This window comes from Peromyscus eremicus, chromosome 12 (assembly GCF_949786415.1).
Source record: "Peromyscus eremicus chromosome 12, PerEre_H2_v1, whole genome shotgun sequence".
Classification (NCBI taxonomy): domain Eukaryota; kingdom Metazoa; phylum Chordata; class Mammalia; order Rodentia; family Cricetidae; genus Peromyscus; species Peromyscus eremicus.
The window spans coordinates 75,594,111-75,599,503 of record NC_081428.1 but is presented as its reverse complement, the minus strand read 5'-3'; positions in this window follow the sequence as shown (position 1 = coordinate 75,599,503).

Here is a 5,393-nt window from a genome sequence, read left to right as displayed (position 1 = left end):
GGATATAAAAACAGAATCCATCCTTCTGCTGTATACAAGAAACACATCAAGTTCAAAGATAGACACTACCTCAGAGTAAAAGGTTATGAAAAGACTTTCCAATCAAATGGACATAAGAAGCGAGCTGGTGTAGCTATCTTAATATCAAAATATATTTCAAACTAAAGTCAATCAAAAGAGATAAAAAAGGACATTACATATTTATCACAGGAAAAATCTACCAAGGTGAAGTCTTAATTCTGAACATTTATGCCTCAAATACAAGAGCACTCACATTTGTGAAAGAAACACTACCAAAAATTAAATTGCACATCAAACCCCATACACTAGTAGTGGGAGACTTCAATACCCCCCTCTCACTAATGGACAAGTCTGCCATACAGAAACTTAACAGTTATAAGGGATCTAATAGATATTATGACTCAAATTGATTTAATAGATATCTCCAGAACATTGTACCCTACCACAAAAGAATATACCTTCTTCACAGCACCCCATGGAACATTCTCTAAAATTGACCATATTCTTGGTCACAAAGAAAATCTCATTAGATACAAAACAAAACAAACAAACAAACAAAAAACTTGGAACTACCTCCTGTATTTTATCAGACTACCATGGCTTAAAGTTAGATTTCATCAACAACAAAAATTACAGAAAGTCTACAATCTTATGGAAACTGAATAATGCTCAACTGAATCACCCGTGGGTCAAGGAAAAAAATAAAGAAACAAATTAAAGACTTAATAGAATTCAATGAAAGTGAAAATACAACATACCCAAATTTATAGGACACTGAAAAAGCAGTGCTGAGAGGAAAATTCATAACACTAAATTCTCACATAAAAAAGTTGGAGAAATCTCACACTAGTGACTTAACAGCACACCTTAAAGCTCTAGAACAAAAAGAAGCAAACACACCCAGGAGGAATAGATAATAGGAAATAATCAAATTGAGGGCTGAAATCAATAAAATAGAAACAAAGAGAACAATATAAAGAATCAATGAGACAAACAGTTGGTTCTTGGAGAAATCAACAAGATGCACAAGCTCTTATCCAAACTAACCAAAAGGCAAAGAGAGAGAGCATCCACATTAACAAAATAAGAAATGAAAAGGGAGACATACATAACAACACAATGAGGAAATCCAGGGAATCATCAGGTCATACTTCAAAAACCTGTACTCCACAAAATTGGAAAATCTAAAAGAAATGGACAATTTTCCTGGACAGATACCATATACCAAAATTATATCAAGGCCAGATAAACAATTTAAATAGAACTATAACCCCTAAGGAAATAGAAACTGTCTTTAAAGGTGTACCAACCAAAAAAAAGCACAGGACCAGATGGTTTCAGCATAGAATTCTGTCAGAATTTCAAAGAAGAGCTAATACCAATACTCCTCAAACTATTATGCACAACTGAAACAGAAGGAACAATACCAAAATCTTTTTATGAGGGTACAGTTTCTTTGATACCCAAACCACACAAAGATGCAACAAAGAAAGAGAATTACAAACCAATCTTTCTCATGAAGTGATGCAAAAATACTTAATAAAATACTGGCAAACCAAATACATAAAAACATAAAAAAAATCATCCATCATGATCCCAGAGATGCACAGATGGCTCAACATACAAAAATCTGTCTGTGTAATACATCATATAAACAAACTGAAAGAAAAAAACCACATGATCATCTCAGTAGATGCTGAAAACCCTTCAACAAAATCCAACACTCCATCATGACAAAGTTCTTGGAGAGATCAGGAATACAAGGAACATACCTAAACATAATAAAGGTATTTACAGCAAGCCAACAACCAACATCAAATTAAATAGAGAGAATCTCAAAGCAATTCCACTAAAATCAGGAACAAGACAAGGCTATCCACTCTCCCCATATCAAAAATATAGTACTCAAAGTTCTAGCTAGAGCAATAAGACAACAAAAGCAGGTCAAGGGGATACAAATTGGAAAGAAAGAAGCCAAACTTTCTGTATTTGCAGATGATACGATAGTATACATGAGTGACACCAAAAACACTACCAGGGAACTCCTATAGCTGAAAAACACCTTCACCAATGTGGTGGGATACAGGATTAACTAAAAAAAAATCAGTAGCTCTCCTATATACAAACAATAAATGGGCTGAAAAAGAAATCAGAGAAACATTGCTCTTTACAGTAGCCACAAATAATATAAAACACCTTGAGGTAACACTAACTAAGCAAGTGAAAGGCATGCATGGCAAGAACTTTAAGTCTTTGAAGAATGAAATTGAAGAAGATATTTAAAAAATGGAAAGATCTCACATGTTCATAATAAAAATGGCAATCTTACCAAAAGCAATCTACAGATTCAATGCAATCCCCATCAAAATCCCAACACAATTCTTCACAGACCTCAAATGAACAATACTCAGCTTCACATGGAAACACAGAAGACTCCGGTTAGCTAAAACATTCCTGTACAATAAAGCAACCTCTGGAGGCATCATCATCCCTGACCTCAAGCTCTACTGTAGAGCTATAGTAATAAAGACAGCTTGTTATTGGCATAAACCCTGACATGTGGACTAATGGAATCAAACTGAAGACCCTGACATTAATCCACATACCTATTAGCACCTGATTTTTGACCAAGAAGCCAAAACTACACAATGGAAAAAGCAATTATCTTCACCAAATGGTGCTGGCATAACTGGATGTCAACATGTAGAAGATTGCAAATAGATCCATATCTATTGCCATACACAAATCTCAAATCCAAGTGGATTAAAGATCTCAAAATAAATCCAGTTACACTGAACCTGATAGAAGAGAAAGTAGGAAGTAGCCTTGAGTGCATTGGCACAGGATACCACTTCCTAAATATAACTTCGGTAGCACAGACACTGAGAGCTAAAATCAATAAATGGGACCTCCTGAAACTGAGAAGCTTCTATAAGGCAAAGGACATGGTAAATAAGACAAAACAACAGCCTACAGAATGGGAAAAGATCTTCATCAACCCCACATCTGACAGAGTGCTGATCTCCAAAATATATAAAGAACTCAAGAAACTACACATCAAAACACCAAACAATCTAATTAAAAAAGTGGGCTACAGAGTTAAACAGAATCCCAAATGGCTGAAAGACATTTAAGGAATTGCTCAACATCCTTAGTCATCAAGGAAATCCAAATCAAAATGACTCTGAGATACCATCTTACACCTGTCAGAATGGCTAAGATCAAAAACACTGAAGACAGCTTATGTTGGAGAGGATATGGAGCAAGAAGAACACTCATCCACTGTCAGTGAGAGTGCAAACTTGCACAGCCACTTTGGAAATCAGTATGGTGGTTTCTCAGAAAATTGGGAATCAAATCAATCTACCTCAAGACCCAGCTATACCACTCTTAGGCATATACCCAAGGAATGCTCAACCATACTACAAGGACACATGCTCAACTATGTTCATAGCAACATTATTTGCAATAGCCAGAACCTGGAAACAACCTAGATGCCCCTCAACTGAAGAATGGATAAAGAAAATGTGGTATATATACACAACAGAGTACTACTCAGCAGTAAAAAGTAATGACACCATGAAATTTGCAGGCAAATGGAACTAGAAAATATCATCCTGAGTGTGGTAACCCAGACTCAGAAAGACAAACATGGTATGTACTCACTCATAAGTGTATAGTAGATGTAAAGCAAAGAATAACCAGACTACAACCTATAGCTCCAGAAAAGGACCCTAAGAGGGTCGCATAGAATGCCCTGGTAATGAGATATCCTAAGTAAACTGGCAGTGAGTGGAGTCAATGGAGGATAGGGGATGGGGGATGGGAGCATTGGGGAATGGGATGGTCGAGCTGGAACAGGGGCAGAGTGGGAGAGCAATGAGGGAGATATCATGAGAGAAGGAGACATCATGGGGTTAAGGAGAAACATGGTGCAAGGGAAGTTCCCAGGAATCCATAGGGATGACGCCAGCTCCCTAGACTACTATCAGTGGTGGAGGGGGTGCCTGAGCTGGCCTACCCTGGTGATCATATTGGTGAATGTCCTGTCATTATAGAGCCTTCATCCATGTAACTGATGGAAACAGATGCAGAGAGCCATGGCCAAGTACCAGGCCAAGCTCCAGAAGTCCAGTTAAAGAGAGGGAAGAGGGATTCTATGAGCAATAGGCATCAAGGCCATGATGGGGAACTGATAGATACAACTGAACGGAGCTAGTGGGAACTCATGAACTTTGGACTAACAGTTGTGAAGCCTACATAAGACTGGAGTGGGCCCTCAGTATGGGGGAGACAGTTGTGTAGCTTGGCCCATTTGAGGGGCCCCTGATAGTGGGAATATTTTCTATCTCTAGTGCATGAACTGTCTTTTTGGAGCTCATTGTCTATGGTGGGACACCTTGAACAGCCTTGATGCAGGGGATGGGACTTGGACTGACCTCAACTGAATGTACTGGACTTTGCTGACTCCCCATGGGAGGCCATACATTTTCAGAGGAGGGGCTGGGGGTGGACTGGGGGGAAGGCTGTGAAGGAGTGGGAAGAGGGATGAGGGTGAATCTGTGGTGGGTATATGGAATGAATAAAAAATTTCTTAATAAAAATAAAATTAAAGGAATTAAAAAATTCCCTTGTAGTTAAAAAATAAAGACAACCAGAGGAAATTTACTGAACAAAAGAGGTTGAGTGAGTGAAGGAGGAGGAGGGAAGGAGGGAAGGAAGCTAAGTAATTGGGGAGTAGGAACAGAGTTGAACACTCCTGCAGGCTTCCATACCCTCTTCAATGCTAACCTGTTTCAGGGATGGGGGAGTTGGCATTTCAGCAGTTTTGCCATATGTGGCTGGAGGCAATATAGTAATGTTGAAAAAGCCTCTATGCAGTTCTAAAAGCTGGGACCAGCAAAATTCACAGAAATTTAAGAACTTCTGAAAACTGTAGTCAGTGCTCTACCAGTTTATTAAAACTGCATTTATCAATACTAAAACTCTGAAGCCTGTTTATCCTTTACTATGAATATTGTGAATAAGGCAAATGTGTCTGTATTTTTAACAGGAAACTTAACTAATAAACTAATGAGCTATCAAGGTGGTTGTATCCTTGTGGGCCTGGGGGAGATCTATTAAACTGGTAAATCTATCAGTATCCTAGTCATAAAACACCATCAGATCTGAGAAGGATAAATTTTATCCCAGTAAGCAGAAGTGACACAGCTTACTGGCTACCTAGGCTGCTACCCCAGGTTTCTCCAATGGTCCCAGGTTAGTGTCAGTCTTCATTTACCAGGCTGATAGATCTGATAGACTTGCCTATGGAGTAGGAATTTGGGGTGACTGGTCTACCTTTTCTTGGAAAAGCAGGGTAATCAATTCCC